Source organism: Apodemus sylvaticus, chromosome 22 (genome assembly GCF_947179515.1).
Source record: "Apodemus sylvaticus chromosome 22, mApoSyl1.1, whole genome shotgun sequence".
In the NCBI taxonomy this organism is placed as follows: Eukaryota; Metazoa; Chordata; class Mammalia; order Rodentia; family Muridae; genus Apodemus; species Apodemus sylvaticus.
The window spans coordinates 26,679,760-26,698,616 of record NC_067493.1 but is presented as its reverse complement, the minus strand read 5'-3'; the positions used below and the strand labels follow the sequence as shown (position 1 = coordinate 26,698,616).

The 18,857-nt window shown below is 52.2% G+C and overlaps 1 protein-coding gene across 2 annotated transcripts in view; it reads right to left on the bottom strand.

Annotated features, from left to right (window-relative positions):
• Mad1l1 (mitotic arrest deficient 1 like 1) overlaps window positions 1-18,857 on the bottom strand; it is a 310,585-nt gene that overhangs the window by 37,583 nt on the left and 254,145 nt on the right. The gene's annotated exons all lie outside the window — the stretch shown is intronic.

Genomic DNA, 18,857 nt, shown 5'->3' with positions numbered 1-18,857 from the left:
CTGACACACAAGACAGATAGTAAGTGCTCTGGCTCTCAGCACATCTGGTATTCTGCACACTGACCCTCCGGCACACTGCACACCCTGCACAGCAAAGCCCCAACACATGAGATATGCAGCTTGGTGGTGCCTTGGCACATCTGATATTCCGCACACTAAGTTTCCAGCCCAGCATACCTGATAGACTCTCACCCCACAGGAACCCATGGCTTCCTGGACCCTGTGCAGGGAGGGAAGGCCCCGGAACACGCAGGAGTCACGACAGTGAATCAGTGGCACTCAGACTGGCAAGGGGACCCTGCTGCGGACCTGTGGCCATGTGTGGAAAATTCCTGAGAGAAGAACTGAGCGCCTCAAGGGCTGCACAGCACAGGGAAAGCTCCTCGGCTTGGTTTGTGCGGGTTCACATGTCACTGACAGGCAGCTCAGGCCCTGGCAGCAGCAGCTGGGTAAAAGCAGGTCACTGTCCCCTGGCACATGCTTTTGGCTCCTCGCCAATTCACTCCTTGTCTCTGAAGGGCAGGGTCAGCCTTAAATTTCATGTTTCCAGAGAGCCCTAGACTAGGAATGGGCAACTCTGGGATAAGCCTGGGTCACAAGGGACACAGGGCTTTCCCTTCCTCTGGATCCCATCATTACTGACACTTTAACAAAACACTGGAATGTGAGTTAAGACTAAAAGCAATTGTGCTGTAACCTGGCATGCCATTACTCTCCCAGGCATCGATGGGTAATTCAATTATGGTGAGTCTGTAATGAGTTACAATCGTCAATTAGCACCATCACTGGTGGATCACAGTTGCTGAGGGAGCTGGGAGCCCAAGTCCTCTCTTGCCTTGGCCTCTGCATGGCTAGGCCGCTAGCCTCTGTGCAGGGTAGGATACCTGCAGGCCCATGCTTATAACCACAGTGGGTAGGACAAAGTTCAAGATGGAGCTGCTAAATGGAAGTCGTGGGGCTGGGCCTTACGCGCTTCTCACTCCTCTGCCATAGGTGAAGTGTTAGAGACCCAGCCTGATGAACAGGCCTGACCTCAAGATGACAGAGTGTGGCGCATCTTATATGCCAAGCCACAGAACAAAACTCTGAGCAGGGAGGCCTCTGAGGCGACAGTTGACTGTCACTAATACCTTGCCCAGGTATGCCAGGTATGCCAGGTATTGGTGACAGTCAACTGTCGCCTCAGAGGCCTCCCAATACCAGTTGGCATGCAACTGGCTCCTTCGATCTTGAGAAGAGCCACATAGTTAAGCCCTTACATACAGCACAGGTCCTGGGTTCTGGCATTAGAGCCTGAGGCCCACCTGGACACCTGTCTTTGGTTCACACCAGAGGGTCACAATCCACTGGCAAAGAGTCTGGAATCCCCAGTAATACCTGCTGCTGCTGCTGGTGTGTGTGTGTGTGTGTGTGTCTGAGAGAGAAGGGGGGATCTGGAGGGGGCTGAGCTCAACGAGATGGAGGAGGGGGAGATGTTCTTTGAGACCAAGAGGATGAAGAGGTCCTGAGGAGGAGCGGCAGGATAAGAATACAGATAGAAACCCAAGCAGCACTCTGGCCAGGTTGTGGGAAAAGCCATACCCAGCAGAGAAGTCTGAGTTCCCCAGCCCCTCAGCAGGGAGGCTGCTCTACTGCCTCTCTGGGACTGCCTGCTCGCCCAACTTTCCATGAGTTATTCAAGACAGCAAGGTAGGCAGGGGCTCTGCCACTGAGCCACAGCCACAGCTCAAACTTTTACTTTGATGAGGAGATCTGTGTGTGGAACTACAGCAGACTTGCTGCTGAGACACTTCACAGGTTCCATTCAGCACCTTCTACCACAGGCTCTGTGATGTGAGGATGACCATCATACCCCAAGTACAAAGCCAAAACCTGGGTCTTCTCCTACCACTTAGCATTTGTGTCTTGGCTAGAATTATTCTTTAAACTTTTATATATTATTGAACCAGTTACTAACTGTGGTGGTTAGTACTGTCAACCTGACAGTCTAGAATCACCAGGGAGCTGGAACTGTGGGCTCCAATGTCTGTTGGATCATCTTGATTGTCCAGAGGTGGGAAGACCTATCTACCATGGGCAGCACCATCCCCTGGCTGGGATCCTGGACTGTGTAAGTGGAGAAAGGGTGGAGCAGTGGTGCTCACCTCTCCTGCTTGCTCATGTGTGGGCTGCACTGAGACCACCAGCCGTCTTGACTTCTCCATCATTATATGCACCCTTGAACTGTGAACTGGAACAACCATTCTCAATCTTAAGTTGCTTTTGTCAAGGGTATTTTATTATAGCAACAGAAAAGAAACTTAGGCACAAACATGCCATTATTTGTTTCGAAACAGCAGGGTACTGGCTTCTTTGCATTTGTTTGGAGACAGGCTCTTGCTATGAGTGGGGCTGGCTGAGACACCATGCTTGCCAACTCACTGTTTTGACAGCGAGTGAACAGGAGTACACCTGGAATCCAAGCACTCAGGGACTGAAGCAGGAGGATACAAAGTCTGTGGTCAGCCTGGAGCACACCGAGAAATGAAGGCAACAGCACAGGAGCTAGTCTGCCAGCCTTTCCCAGAGGCCCCAGAAGCACCATGACAGAGTTGAGGGCGGAGGTGTCTGTCTCCCGCGTTCTTGCTCAGGCCAGTAAGGGCATCAGTCTATAGCACTCCTGATGTCACAGCGTTACAGACCCAGCTGCCTTGAAAGTTCCTTGGTTTTATTTGAGGACTGTAGTGGACTGGGTGCCATTAGGGCCCATATGTAGCAGCACTGAGCTAGTTCTCCTTCTGGAAGGGTCTCCAAGGAAGGAAGGAAGGAAGGAAGGAAGGAAGGAAGGAAGGAAGGGAGGGAGGGAGGGAGGGAGGGAGGGAGGGAGGGAGGGAGGGAGGGAGGGAGGGAGGAAGGAAGGAAGGAAGGAAGGAAGGGAGGAAGGAAGGAAAGAAGGAAGGAAAAAAGGAAGGAAGGAAGGGAGGAAGGAAGGAAAAAAGGAAGGAAGGAAAAAAGGAAGGAAGGCAGGAAGGCAGGAAGGAAGGAAGGCAGGAAGGAAGGAAGGCAGGAAGGAAGGAAGGCAGGAAGGAAGGAAGGCAGGAAGGAAGGAAGGCAGGAAGGAAGGAAGGAAGGAAGGAAGGAAGGCAGGAAGGCAGGAAGGCAGGAAGGAAGGAAGGAAGGAAGGAAGGAAGGAAGGCAGGAAGGCAGGAAGGAAGGAAGGCAGGAAGGAAGGAAGGCAGGAAGGAAGGAAGGCAGGAAGGAAGGAAGGCAGGAAGGAAGGAAGGAAGGAAGGAAGGCAGGAAGGAAGGAAGGCAGGAAGGAAGGAAGGCAGGAAGGAAGGAAGGCAGGCAGGCAGGAAGGAAGGAAGGAAGGGAGGGAGGAAGGAAGGAAGGAAGGAAGGCAGGCAGGCAGGAAGGAAGGAAGGAAGGGAGGGAGGAAGGAAGGAAGGAAGGAAGGCAGGCAGGCAGGAAGGAAGGAAGGAAGGGAGGGAGGAAGGAAGGCAGGCAGGCAGGCAGGCAGGCAGGCAGGCAGGCAGGCAGGCAGGCAGGCAGGCTCTGGCTGACATCTGCAGTGTCCCTTGCACTGCATGAGAACCCAGCCCCTGGTCTACCCCAGGGTAATGGTTCAGAGACCTCTGCTGTCCTTTAGAACTAATGAGTAACCTTGGAGGTACATCCAGGTACCCTCAGTGGAGGCCCAGAGCCCAGCAGGGCAGACACGTTAAGGAGTAGGAGGGCCCACTATGAGTTCTAAACCTTGCTGGTAGCTGAGCTTTCAGCTTGGAGCTAGGGGAGCTTGGGTGGTCCAGGTGGTGAGGCTGGCCTTATGGTCTGGTCTCTGAACACCCACAGGAGGATGCCATCTGGCTGATAGTCAGAACACCAGTGGTGTGATGGAGGGGAGAGCTTGCTGCTCACACTGTGGCTGGGGAAGGGAAGGCTCAGAGAACTGTGAGCTTAGGGTGCAAATGGGTTTGGCTGAGGATGGTGTTGGAGAACAGAGCAGAGGAGACCATTCCGCAGCCAAGGCACAGTGTCACGACACAAAAAGTGGTATGACATGGGAAGGTGTCCACTGTTGTGCACACACAATGGCACCATTGTAGGACTAAGGTCAGGCCACCAAACAGCACTGACAGAGGGCTGTACTGGAGGACAAGATGAGCGAGGAGGAGATGGAAGCCCTGGACCCCAAGGTTCACAGGGCACGGTGCAGAGAGGGGGTGTGGTGGTGGAGTATATCTCCCTTAAGAAGACGGGTACCAAGCCACTCTCACAGACTGGTGCCACTGCACCAGTGGCCTGTTGCTGAGTGCCTGGTGGGCTGGGAATTTACCCAGGAAGGAAAAACATCTGGTGGGATGATGCTTGCTCTCCAGTTGGGACCTACTGCCTGGCCCTGAGAGCCGTGGACAGTATGCAGCAAGGCGTGGAGGGCAGGCAGAGGCGCGGTGCAGCCACTGAGACCAGGCCCCGGCAGCCTTAGGGCTGGACTTGAGTATGGCTGCCAGGCCACCATCACGAGCGTCCAGTGAGCCAGGCTGTGTCCTGTCGGGCTGAGGCCCTACCTTTGTCCCACTCAAACTGGCAAGCAGCTCCCCTGACATTTTGGGTCCCCAGAGAAGCCATGCCTCTATCATCCACCACCAAAATTTCCCAGCTCACAGGGAAGCAAGGGCCAAATGACCAAAAAGAGAAATGTTCCTGTGTGCGTCAGGTCAGGAGACAGTTCTCCAGCAGTAGGCCCAGAAATCTCACTGATAACTGGTCAGAGAAGGTAGATGGGCCGCGGCAGCCCCACGGGCAGGTCTAACTCTATCCTCTGGGGGGCTGCTATCTTACTGATGGCTCCCCCTTCAGAACCTTCCAGCAAATGTACAGAGAGGAAGAGAGAAGGTGTGGAGAGAACAGGTGTGCTAGACAGGAGGGTACGGGTTAGCGGGCAGTGTGGCCAAGAGTCCGAGTGAAGAAAAGGACATGTCGGAAAGGCCCCGGGAGTTGTGATACTATCCCATCTAACATCAGTCCCTGTGCTATCTGCTATCTGCCACGCAGTTCTTACATACAGGGAGTGTGTGTCTGTATACACACCGAGGGCTACAAATGGGCATACACACAACAGGTAAGGACTGGGCTATGTCCCCTGACTCTGACAGACATTCCTTTCCTCCAACATGATGGTGGTTGGGAGCAGGTCCTTTAAGGAGGTAAATGTGGCCACAGGGAGAGGCAGCATCTGATAGGGCTGGTAGCTTTACAGGAAGAGACAGGCTGGGCCTGGGAAAAGGTGGGGATGGCACATATGGATGCTTGCTATGGGTGCCATCTTGGTGCAGCCCTTTCTCCCCCAGTCTCTCTGGGAAGCAGCTCCTGGGGCGTGGGGGGAGGCAAACATACTACATGAGACACTTGAGAGCAGGCTCTCTGGTCTCCATGGGGCCTGCAAAGGCTTTACCAAGAGCAGCCAATGATACGCCCAGAAGAGGACTTACCAAGCAAAACAAATTCTAACCAAAGCAGCAAATGCTTGCCTTTCAAATCTTATGAGCAATAACTTAACTGTGGAGATCCTGGTTGGTAAGTTTGGAGGTATCTTGTTATCTTGGCTCTCTAGACCAGACTGGCCTACAAGAGATGGCCTGCCTCTGCCTCCTAAGTGCTGGGATTACAGGTGTGTGCCACTCTACCTGTTTTTTACTTTGTATTTTGAGACAGGGTCTCTCATGGGCCTGGGACTTTACCACACAGCCTGGGCTGGCAGGCCAGAGAACTCCAAGGGAATCCTTGCCTGGTTTCCCAGCACCAGGATGGCAAGGGCTCTTTATCATGCCTGGCTTTTTTAAAACCATAGTTTCTGGGAGTCCCCCGAGAATGTGACTGGCTAAGCTATCTCCCCAGTCCCGAGGCAGGTTTTTCTAAGTAGTCCAGGCTGGCCTTGAACTTGGGATCCTCCTGCCTCAGTCTACTGAGTTTGGGGATTACAGGCCTGTGCCACCATGCCTGGCTCTAACCATGTAGGGCCTTTAAACATGACAGACAGTATTTGGAATAAAGACACCGCTGAGTGAGATTAATAGCAGATCAGCCCCTTCAGAGGGAAAGGCGAGCAACAACAAAGATCGCATCAGAGCCATGGAGAACGAAATATGAGGATGGGACAGAATGCTGACTCGGCCGGATGCCAAGCAATAGAAACTGCACAGAGCGAACGTCGATGTCGGTGCAGCATGGGTTAAGAGGGGCATGGAAAAACGATGAATTCCCCCAATTTCTTCTCATTACTCTTTGGTACTGCTGAGATGGATCCCAGGGCTGCACACATGCTGGGCGAGCCCTTTATCACTGAGCCACATCCCCAGCCCCTGCCTGGGAATTTTAGGCAAGTGCCTATCACTGACTTACGCTCCACTGACTTTTAAAATGGCACTACTGAGCCGGCCCAAGTCCCAGGGCACACATGTGGAGGTCACAACTGGAGAAGTCAAGTCTCTCCATCACGTGTGTCCTGGGACATCAGCCATCAAGCCTGGAGGCTGCATCTTCATCTCTGAGCCATCTCCCCAGACTTGTACTTTTTATTTTGAAACAGAGACTTACTAAGTTCCCCAGGCTGGCACTGAACTTACTCTTTCCTGAAGATGGCCTTCTACCTCATATCCCTCTGACTCAGCTTCCCACACAGCCATGATTACTGGCCTGTGCCACCATGCTTGGCTTAAAAGTCTTCAAAATTTGCTCAATTATAAATGTACAAACTCAAGGAGCTAGACTAACAATAAACAAGATAAACACGAAGAAGCCATAAAGCCAGCTGCAGGAAGAGTCAGAGTATGTGTGAGGACTGGGGAGAGGCTGTGAGCAGATTTGTCATCATAACCCATCAGCCAGAAAATAAGAAAAAACAGTCAAGAAGCTAAGAGAAAACCAGACCATCAACACGGTTCTCAGATCCAGTGCAAGTGAGGATGAAAAAATGAAGATGATGTCCTGTGGACAAAGGGAGGGGTGGGCTGCTGGCAGACCCACCCACCAGCCACAGTTAGGAGGGTCTTCTGCCGAACAGCAAAGATCAGCCCAGGGAGGCGTGGGACTGTCAGCATGTGTGCATACTTGAAAGGTGTTTGTGAAGCATTTAAATGCAGAAGATTAAAAAATGGAAGAAGAAAAGGGAGATTCAAAAGATAATGGGTTCTCCAAAGCACACTAATAATATGGAGGCATGACAGAAGTTTCACATAAGTGAGAAGCCTCCAGTCGGCTGCTGCTTTCTGTCTGCTAAGTGCTGCAATGCTATTTATAGGGAGTCAGGGCTGGTCATTTGCATACTGTGAGTCCAGAGCAGGATTTGTAAACCATCAGCACAGGGCCACTTCTGGCCCACAGACCACCCCTTCACAAAGGTCTACCAGGACCTGGGGTAGCTTAGAGGTTATGAGAGCTCACTGATCTCCAGAGGACCAGAGTTTAGTTCCTAGCACCTAAGTGAGGCCTCACAAGGCCTGTAACTTCAGCTCTGGGGTGGGGTAGGGCTGGCAACCTCTTTTGGCTTCAGTAGTCACAGACTTCCATGCTCCCTCATGTGTGCACATGCATGTGGTGGCTAGAGGAAACCTCAGATGTCTTTCCTCAGGAGCTATCCATTTTGTTTCTTGAGACCAGGTCTCTTACTGGGATCTGGGGCTCTCTGATTAGGCGAGGCTGGCTAGTGAGCCCAGGGATCTCCCTGTCTCTGCCTCCTTGCTCTTGCTAATAAAGTCACATGCAATAAAAAATAAGTTCTAGGAACTGAACTTGGGTCCTCAGGCTTGATGGAGTCATCGTTTCCCTAGCTCCCTGTCCATTTTTAAATGAAACAAGGTCTTTCTCTAAGGCTGGCCTAGAACTGTGTTTCAGATTAGACCTGAGTTTGCAGCAATTCTCCTGCCTCAGTCTCTGGAACTACAGGGCATTTATGTATACAGAGACTATGGCTGCACTACGGAAAAGACAATCTGAGCACAGGCTAACCCAAGATCTTTGGACAGCCCCACCTCATCACTAATGATGTTCTTTAAAGGCTTTGGAATGGTCCCAAGGTTTTTGGAAATGAGCCCACACCCAGGGGCTGTGGTTCATCCCAAGAGCCTGGATTCAGTTCTAAGGGTGCTCGGCCTCCTTGACTAGAGGGCCTTTGCACAAACTGCTGCAACCAAAGCCAGTTTGTTCCGCTGTACTGTGCTACATCGTGGGTCATGGCTGTTGACCTTGGAAGAAGATGGCTGTTTTGGGTGAATATGGAAACTACCACTCAGCCCCACCCTAGATCTACTGACCTCTCCTCAAACCCCTCCTGCCACAGGGAGCTCGGCACTCACTGTGCACCATGAGCTCATCCTTTGCCTACCTGTGCAGTTTCAACCAAGCTCACTGGCCTCTCTGTCCTGTGCTGCTGGCAGAGGACCAGCTCAGGCAGGGCTGCTGTTCAAACAGACCCAGTGATTGCTGTCTTGGAGCTGTTCTAGAACCTAGCCCCACCTTAAGAGTGGGTGTGTCCGCTGTTGGGGGTCTCAGGGCACTCTGCCTCCTACACCACTGAGATCCCAGAGCCTGGTAAGCAACGCCAACTCAACTGAAGGAATGAGGCAGGTTTTGAAGTCAGCGTGCGTTCTTAACAACTCCATTTGAAATTCAGGGGACCCAAAAAGGCAAATTCAAATTAAAGTGTCTATCTAGATCTCATTGTTATCTCAGCAGACAGGAAGCCTCCAGAAGCCGGCCTCTGCCAACAGGAGCCTGTGAATGGGCTTGATTGCCTGTCAGGGGGGAAAGAGGGAGGGCGAGAGTGGTGCACCGCTTCCTCTAACCCCGCGCTCTGTCCCTCCCAGGGCCTGTTGGGACAGCTGCCTGTCACCCACTTTCTTGCTGAACTGCCCCCATACAGGGTCTGGAGGACCTTTCCTCTTGCTTACACAGGAAGGTCAGGCTGCATGTGGTACAGTGTGGAGCGGTATGACAGCTGCAAGCTCTGAAAAAGAACAAACCTTCATGGCAGCCTCTCCTCAGATGGTGCCCCTTCTAGCAGTGGCATCTTTAGGGGGGCAGGGATGGGAGCTAACATAGGCTTGGTACCTGGGAGAGCATTCAACTGGCCAGGACCCCTGATTCCAGCTTCAGCACCAAGGGAGGGACAGCTCCCAAAGCAGTGGCTACAAGTCCAGCTCTCAAAACTAGGCCCAGGCAGACCCAAAGCAGTACACATGTGCCATATCCAGAGGTCTGTGCATCCTGCACTCCCTTCCCTGCCCTTCCAAAAGGCTCACTCTCTGGGTGGCTCCAAGGTGGCCTACAAAAGTGGCCTGTTCCCTGTGCATTGTGACCCCTTGGGAGTCAAATGACCCATTTGGAAAATACAGATATTTATATTATGATTCATAACAGTAGCAAAATTACAACAAAAACAATTTTATAGTTGGGGGGTGTTACTATAACACAAGGAAGTGTATTAAAGGGTCTCAGCAGTAGGAAGGTTGACTACAGCCTCCTCCTGCGAGTGATCAGACAGTCAACCCGCCCCCCACCACTGTCTGCAAAAATAAAGAGAGCTGATGAGGTCTCTGAGCACATCCAGACTCTCCATGGTCCTATGAATGCAAAGAGGGTAGGAGGAGGGTAGTGAGAGAGAGAGAAGAAGTTTAATCTGATGTGCAAGGAGGGCAGCCCCATCAGTATCCTAGTCCACTGTGTCCCAGCTGCTGCCGCCTTTGCCCCAGGCTCTATCTCCTTATCCCATCTTTAGGTGGCATTCCCCCATTGATCCACCCTGCTTCTGACTCTGCTCTAATCCTGGCCACTTAGGATGCTCTTTTAGATCTGGTGACACTTGAGAAAGTTCTATGGTGACCTGGCAGAAGCAGAATGCTTGGCTAGAATGTGAGCCTGTGGTGTCCAGGGCACAGATCTGCCATGCCGAGGGCATGCTGGCATGCTGGCTGTGTGGACAGCTCTACTCTACCACCACTGCCACTTTCATAGCAGCACCAACAACAGCCAGGAGCTAAAGAAGGCCATGAGTCCCGCCCTTTGCTCTCTAGGCTGTTGGCTGGCCCACCTCTGTGTTCCTTATTGGCCCCAGGATTCCTCACTCAGCCCCTTACTCTGTTGTTCTGGAAAGTGCTGTAAGCCACAGCACAGTCGGAGGGAGAAGGTGGGCTACAGTGGGTGCCACAGTGCGAGTCATGGTAGCAGACAGGGAAAGGGTCGATCATGGTGGGAGCCAGGAAGATGGAGGGAGGGGGCTGACCATAGGGGGAGGCATAGCGATAAGGGCTTGGCTGTGGTAGCCTGAGCCAGAGGCAGGACCTTCAAGCTGGCCCCTGGTGGCAGTGATCTTTCCTGTGTGCATGACAGGGCCTCTAACAAATTCCCAAGAGATCCTGTGAGTGCCCATAACCTGGGCCTACTCTCTACCCACACCAGAAGTTGAGGGTGGTTGCACTGTCCCTTTCTCAGGCCCCTTGTTCTCTGAGTACCCTCCACAGCTCTTGTCCCTGCTGTGCTATGGAAGAAGATGGACAGGGTCCTCGGCCCTTCCAGTGCACACCCACAGTGTGAGCACCAGGTGGAGGCTGGACAAGTGTAAGCTGCAGTGGCTGAGGGCTATGTATGGGCTGATTCAGGAAGTGGGGCTGTGGGTGGGTCTGACATGTGCTGCCCTGGGATGGATACACTGGCTCCTGACTCCTGAGTCATACAAAGCACACATGTCTATTCCTACCTGGTTTTCCCTACTTTGTTCTGATCACTTGTCCCATGGCCTGACCTTTGACACTCACATTCTTTCCACTGATGACAAGGAGCTGAAGGCAGAGCTACCTGTCAGCGTAGACATACTATTCCAAGGTGTGCAATAGCAGAGCCATGGCCACACAGGGCTTCAGGCCAAGGCAGTGCCAACTCTGAGAACTGGAACTTCTCTGCATCGCTGTCTGTCCTGTAGCACCTCAGCAGGTGACTTAGGACTTTCAGAGCTTCCTCTGTGAGCAACTAGACCTCCCTGGGAACCTGGAGCATCGCGCTGATCTGTGTGGGATGGATGGAGGGAGCAGGCAGGCAGGCAGGCAGGCAGGCAGGCAAATCTGTTCTGTGTGTTTACAAGGCCGCTTGGAAAGGCAGAGGCAGGGCAGCTATGAAGGTCACGTCTACACCTCAGTGGAAATGCGTAAGCTTCATCGCAGAGTGATAAACCCTGAGCAAATCTCAGCACATGCCCATATACCCTAGCCGGATGGATGCAGGCCTTTGCTTAGCTAGTCTACACTTCTTTGGCAGGAGCCATGGTCACGGATGCCCAGCCTGGTCTCATCATGGAGCAGTGAGCACAGGGCTGGTAAGAATGACAGCCAGTCAGTCAAGGAACCTGCAGCCCTGTATGGAGAGGCACTGAGGGGCTGCACCACACAGAACCAGGCGCATACACTGCTCCAAGGCCTTGGAGGGCAGCAGCTGGTGAGCAGAGCCATGGGGAGTAGGGTATAATGGGGGGGGGGGAGGGCTGGGGCTCAGCCTCTGGCTCAGTTACTGCCTGGCACACAGTATCCAGCAAGTGTTTGCTACCAAAAATATTTATCACTGATGGGCTGTGAGAGGCTGGAGAACAATCAGCCTCTTGCACACCAAGGGTCTCTTTCTACTTCTCTGTGTTAGAGTATCTATGTTATAGTCTGGATGTGAAATGCTCCTCACAAGCTTGTTTCTTTGAACACCTGGTCCCCAGCTGGTGGCACTCTCTTGGGAGGTTATAGAACATTTAAGACATGGGGTGGCTGTAGGATACTACCACTGAGCCACACCTATACCCTCCCTGTGGGGTTCTAGGCAGGGGCTCTACTTCTGACCCATGCCTTGAAGGTATATTATATACTTAATTCCCATTCCATCCTGAGCTCTCTGCTTCCCTGACCCATTTCACACACAGCACTATGGGTAGAGCCTCCCCAGCACCATGCCTTCTCTACCATGACAAACTGTATCACTTGAAGCTGTGAACCCAACTAAATCCTTCCTGGCTTAAGCTGCTTCTGCTGGGCGTTCTGTGCAGCAATGAGACAAATTAGCTAACGCATTCCAGATACACTCACTTCACTGAGGAAGACATGGGGCTGTCAGGAACCCTTTGGCTCTGATACTCAGGGGCCACTCTCCAAACACTGACACTAAGCATATAGCATCCAGCTTTGAAGCACATGCTCAGTTGCAGGGGCTCCCACTGGAGCCCACGTCATCTCCATCACTTTCTGACCCTGCTCTTCTGACTTCTGAGAACAGGTGGCATATGGGGAGCACCAGTGGACCAGACAGAAGCCAAGTGTATGTGCGCATGTGTGTGTGTGTGTGTGTGTGTGTGTGTGTGAGAGAGAGAGAGAGAGAGAGAGAGAGAGAGAGAGAGAGAGAGAGAGTGTGCCAGGAACCAAAGCAGGAGCTGAAGGTAGCCCCAGGGCTTTGCAGAAAGGCCCCACCTCAGCTGTACATCTGGTGGACCTTGATGTGTAGATGTGGAAATGGGAGTGCTCTGGAGATCACAGACTGGCAAACTATGGTCTCTGCATCAACAGAACTGTGAGTGACTATGACATTATTAAGCTGTCAATGCATTTAAAACTCTTTATAGAGGAGCCCATTTATAATGAATCAAAACTGGACATGGAAAACATCATTCAGTAGGTGGACACAACACTTGCGGTATACACAATACCGGCAATAGATGCAGACCTAGTAAGTACTAAGAAGGGAGGGGTGATGATGGCAAGTCTGAGGCCAGCCTAAGCTACATAGTGACATTCTATCTCAAAAACCTATAAAGGCTAGACTTGGAACTCAGTGGTAGAGCACCTGCCTAGAAACCCTTAGTGAGTGGGAGATGTGGGTCGGGGGTAGAGCATTTGGCTTGATGAGAACAAAGCCCTGGGTTGTATCTCTGTCCCTGCAAAACTAAAGACAAGTGACTAATCAAGCCCAGAAATGACCCCAGCTGTCTCGAGTGAATGCTGCTAAGTGAAAGAATCTAGTACACAGAGGGTCCCACCCTTGGGACACCCCAGGAATGGCAGCATCATGGTAGGAGACCTGTAAGAGCTGGAAGATGACAGATACTCAGAAGACTGAAGAGACAGGAGCGTCTTCTGGGACACCTGAGTAGTGGCACTGATTTTAATGCATTTGCACAAACCGAGAACATTCTGTGAGCACAGACTTCACAATTCCCAGCAACTGGACAAATTGGGTTTAGAGACTACAGCTACCATGGCATACATGGACAAGACTGGAGAGCAGTATAAGAAACTGTGACACAGTTTAGGACATAGGGGAAGCTTAGTTTGCCCTCAACTTCTCTATAAACCTAATGCTATTCTACAAATAAATGTATTAGTTTTCAAGAAGCCCCAAGAATATTTGGCATACTATAGAAACTCTATAAAATTCAGAGCTTGGTGCCATAAATAAAGTTTTATTGAAACATAGCCACTGTGTTGTTATGCCAGTCCAAAGCAGCAGAGCTGAGCTCCTGGAGACTGGGCTGCGAGCATAGGGGAGGGCACCCATGAGTCCAGGAATCTCATGTTATTAATTGGGCTTTGGCAGATACATGGTCCCTCTCTCCAAGAAGCATACTTAGGAAACATAAGGAAAAAGATCCAAGTTCTTTGAGTAAACCCTTGCATGGCTATCCTGTGGATAGAGAAACTGACCCAGGCTCTCCTGAGCCCACCCAGCAGGGGTCACACTCTGCACGGCTGAAGGCCCCTGGATGTGGGACTCTGGGACATTTACCTTTTCCCATGCATACACCTGCAGTCTCTGGCAGCCCGGCGCTGTGGGTGCAGGTGTGCGGAAGCTGGCAGCCTCCTCACCTGCTCTTTCTGCTCTGAGCGTAGGCTCTGTGTGCTTCCGCAAGAGCACGGCAGGCGGAATCACAGTGGTACAGGCAGAGCTGTGCCTATACCGAGGCTGGACACACAGTTGAGAAGTGCCCACCGTAGGCTGCCAGGCTGCGAGGGGTGGTGGGAGCAGCTCCAGGAGGTAGGTAGCTCAGGCAGCTTCTATCCCAATAAGGACAGAGCCACAGTAAGGGGTGACAGCGGCATACTGCAAGCTGAGCCAGATATCCCATTGGTGGTGCAGGGCCCACAGCACACATCCCAACAGAAGTACTGTGACCCAGCGCCATGAACCAGCATTGCTGGAGGAACAGGAAGCTATGAGTGGCCCAGCCATTTGCCTAGAGGCCTGCTGCAGGCATAGGGAGGTGCCTCCAAAGCTCTCACCACAGCATGACCTTTGGCTCAGGCCTCAGACTGGGAAGATGTGCTAGTGGACGGAAAGACTTCATGACAGTGGATACTGACCATACCTGAAGTCCAGGCAGACACAGGAGGATCAGTCATGGTCTTTCTGGGCTACAGGAAAACATTATGTAAAGAAAAAAAGCAAAACATAAGAGACAGGTCTGGAGTAAAATTGCATGAGGACCCGAGTTCAATCCCAGCACCCACGTAAAAAGCTGGGCCCAGCCATGTGGATAAAGGTGTAAACCTATATCTTTATACGAACATGTACTCGCATCCCTTAGGTCGCACAATCCTGCTTCCCAGATCAGGATCTTGTACTAAACAGCTAAGACACAGCCAGCAGGGTCCACATGATCCCAGATCCCAGGTCTGCCTCTTACTGTGTCTGAACAGGTTCCTCCAGGCCCTGGGGTATGCTAGACTGTGGAGTGGTCAGAGGCATGAGAGAAGGGGACCCAAGGTCAGGGTCACCTGCATTTCAAGAGCTTTGCAGTCAATTCTGTTGGCTTATTGTTTCTGACTACCTTCTGGGTAGGCCGTGTGAACCACAGGGAATGAGTTACACCAGGATTGCTGGGGACATTTAGTAGGCAGCTCCTTCCAGGTCTGGTCTTTCCAAGGAAACTGGAGACTCTGGGGTCCAACTTCTCTTGGGAGAAGAGGAGTGGGCAAGATGCCAGACTCCCGATGTGTGCTGGAGCTGAGCTCCTGCCTTCCCCCACACAGCAGTCTTGGGAGGCAGCTCGGCCACCCACACACGGCAGAGGCTGGGTCCAGGCTGGGAAGGGAAGCGGAGCCATGTGGGACCGTGAGCCAACCCTCAATTATCCCAGCACACATTTGCAGAACCTGCTTGGCTGGAAACAGGCCCCAGCTATTTCTAACTCTGCCACAGACCCCCTCCTGCCTGGAAGCTGCTTGGGGTGAAAAGAAAATGAGCAGAAGTTACTGTGAGCTGGGGGATGGAGTGACCTTGCCTGAGCCCGAGCTGACCATGGCCACACAACTGGACATGAGCCAGCCCTGCCTCCTGCCTAGTTCCTATCTCTCTTCCCTTTTCTCTTACCAGTCTCCAATGGATCTTGGGAATGCCCTATCTGCTAGCCAGGTATCAGCTGGTGGATGAGGGCTGTACAATTGCTTTAGCTCTGATAGTATTGTAGAGGGTATGAGGGTACATAATGGCCAAAGATAGGCTGGGATGGGACCAACCCCACCCTAGAGTCCTGGGGAGAAACTTCCTGCTGGAAGCCCCACTGTAGTTCTACAGGTACTACATTGTACAGGAGGATTCCTCAGGGCTGTGTGGGCCCCAAAGGTCAGAATGGCACAAAGGAAGGGACCTGGTGCCATGCAGAACAGGGAAGGGGCAGACACAGGTGACCCAATGGCCCAGAGATGCTTTAAGGTTGCTACCAGGGCCCCCACGTTCCCTACTAAGGGAGATGGGGTGAGTGGGGTTGAGAGTAAGGACAGGGTGTGCCTGGGATCTTGGCACTTCCTCTTTGAGACCTGCCTGCCTAGCTTACCCACTGTGGAAAATGCTGGGGAACTGCTTTAAGGCTCTGCCAGGGGCAGCATCTGTGGGTCACAACTTAGTTATCAACAGGGACCCTCAGGTGACCCACACCTTCGCAGGTGCAAGGCCAGCGGAACCTGTAATTCTCTGCACTTGACAGAGGAGGAAGCAGATGTAGAGGCAGGCAGCTGGCCGGCACCCGCTCACACTGCAGTGCTCTGAGGACCAGAGGTGCCCAGCACTGAGTTCCTGGACTCATTTTCTTCCACAACTAGACAGAGTGGGGCCATGGACAGAAATCTGCAGACTGGACAGGGTCAGGTAGGAGGAGGACGCAGTGAGGCAGAAGGGCAGGCTGAGGCTTTGGGGAAAACTGGAGCCAAAGCCAAGCAGCCAACAAGAAACATTCCTTGGCCTTGCCGAGCTGCCTGCGAGACTCACTGTCCTTGATACAGAAGGGTGGGCCACAGAGCCTGAGTGGGGTGGACAGGCGACTCCAGAGGCTGTTCCTGCTGTGGAGAGACAGCTGCCCTTCTACCAAATAAACCTACAAGAAGAGAGCAGTACCCGCCTTATAATCCAATCCCCAGATCCACGTGGAAAAGTCAGACATGGTGGCACACTTGTCATTCCAAGCCAGGAAGGAGGCAAGAAAGTGCAGCCCCGGGCTAGCACTCGCTAGCAAGGCCCAGGTCAGTGAGAGGTGTCAAAGATGGATGGTGTGCTTTGTGAGGAACAGGTGACAGTGTCCTTCCTCTGTCTCCACCCTCCACACAGATGTACACACGTGCTCATGAAAGTGCATTCTTACAAAGAAACCATAGTACAAGGAAGAGTTTACACACTCCAGGACTGCCTAGAGTGACACAATGCAACTGTCTTCCAACACGAGCCACCACCCAGCTCTGCCAAGGTCACATAATGCAGCCCCTTTAGTACATCACCACATACCAAGTTCTTCACTTGTTTGGCCACCATGTGACAAGGGTCCTGACCAGTGAGTGACCACAGCAGCACAGCAGCTCTTACCTGGCCACCACTTAGCCCAGCTTTCACAAAGCCATTCCACTGTGCCCCAGCACAGGCACACATTCTGTAGCCTGTCTGATGCCAGAAGTTAGGAGAGAAGGCCCTGCTGTGGCTACCATTTGGAGGTTGAGGTGGTTTTGAGCCCTGGGTGTAGCCTGGAGCCCAGGAGAGGCTTCTCAACAGGCTCAAACCACGTTGGCTGGGGGTGGTGTCCATTAGTAGACAATGTGGAGCCTTCTCCTCCCCTCCTGCCATAGTTAGGGAGCTGCCTGGAGTCAGAGAACGCTGGTCTGTTTCTGAGGCCTGAGTGGAATGCAGGTGACTGCTTTTCCTGCCTAGCTGGGTTGGTGTCACTGAGAGCCCCTTGGGTATGACCCACTGACACCCGGAGAATGGTGACTGTGTGTGTGCGTGGTTGGCTAGGCAACCCCAAGGACAGCTGGTGGGCAGGAACAGCTCCTCCGCCTCTGTGGGCAAGTGAGCGACTGGGAGAGCATGAGCAGAGTGTACACCAGGGACAGTAAGCAGCTATTCTTGCCCTCCTTCTCTTGTGTGCTATCGCCATGCTAGGTCTCACAGACAGCTAGAAGGTCACTAGCTTGGGACAGAAAGAAGATGGGCAGAACTTCTGAGTAGGCTGGAACCAGCTGGAATAGGGTGACGGGGTCAAAGCAGCACTGTGGCGACTGTGTTTGCCTTTTGGAGACAGGAGCAGAAGTGTGTAAGTTTTTTAGAATGGGGTTCTCACTGTGTAGCCTTGAATAGGCTAGCCTGAAACTGGCTGTGCACACCATGACTTTAACAACCTTAAAAAGAGAATACAGCAGGACCTTGTGGTGCATACTGAGGCAGGAGGATTACAAGTCTAAGGCTACAAGACAGGGTCCAATGTGGCCAATGTGGACAGTAAGTCCCTGTCTCTAAATAAAAAGTACAAAGAGAGCTGGGGATGTAGTTCAGTGGTGGAACTGCGTAGACCTCGGCAAAGGCTGGGTGCACGCTCAGTACTGGAGTGCCTGCCTCCGAGCACAGCATGCAGGAGCCCTAGGTCCCATTCCCTTACCACGCACGGAAGGACCAAACAACAAAACCCTAGAATACTCTGGAATGCAAATCAGACCTGGTCTACACACACTGCTGTTGAGTGATGTGTTCATCATGACAGCAGCTCAGCACATCTTCATTTACCAATCTTTAAAAAAACCACACAGAATTCCTACACTGCATTAAATTAAATACCCATCAGCGATCCTGAGTTATTCAAAGGTACACAGAAGCAAAGAAATACATTCCTGATAGCTTACTGACTTAGAGACTTTGGGCATTCAAAGATTTATTTACTTAGTCAAAGGTTTGAGAGTTCTGAGAAGTGTAAAAATGGAGGGATGTAATTTGAAAAGTCCAGAAAGTCTCCAAGACACCCCACAAAGTTGCAAGGAAGAGTAGATGCTGTTCCTGATGCACCTTTGCCACCACGATGGGCAGTGTCCCATGAAAGGGCCAGACAGACAGATGGAACAAGGACGAGTGAGCCGCTGTACAGAGACAATCTCTGGGCCAGGACTACTTTTCCTTTTCTGTGAAGTTTTGAGTAAAACATGTAGGTCGCACTGGGCAGTGTTGAGACAGAGAGGTTCCTGTTTCTGCAGGGCAGAGACAGCCAGGCTGCTGAGGTCGCGTGTGGCCCAGCTACACATGGTGCAGAGTGGAGCTGGCCAGCCTCAGTGCTTCCCTCCCACAGCTACTGATCAGAGTCTCTTCCCTTAACTGTCACACATCACTAGGATCACAGGCCACTCCAGGGCCATGTGCCATGCTAGTATCATAAGACTGTCCCACAGACAGGAAGTAAGGTTGCTGCCAGTGATGGCTAAGCCCTTGTAACCCCAGATTTTCAGTTACAATGCCACTCCACTCCCATCGAAGAACAACTTCACTTCTGCTGGACCCATGAACTGTGAGAACTTGTACACACGTCTGGTCAAGCCAGATTCCAAGAGTCTCCCT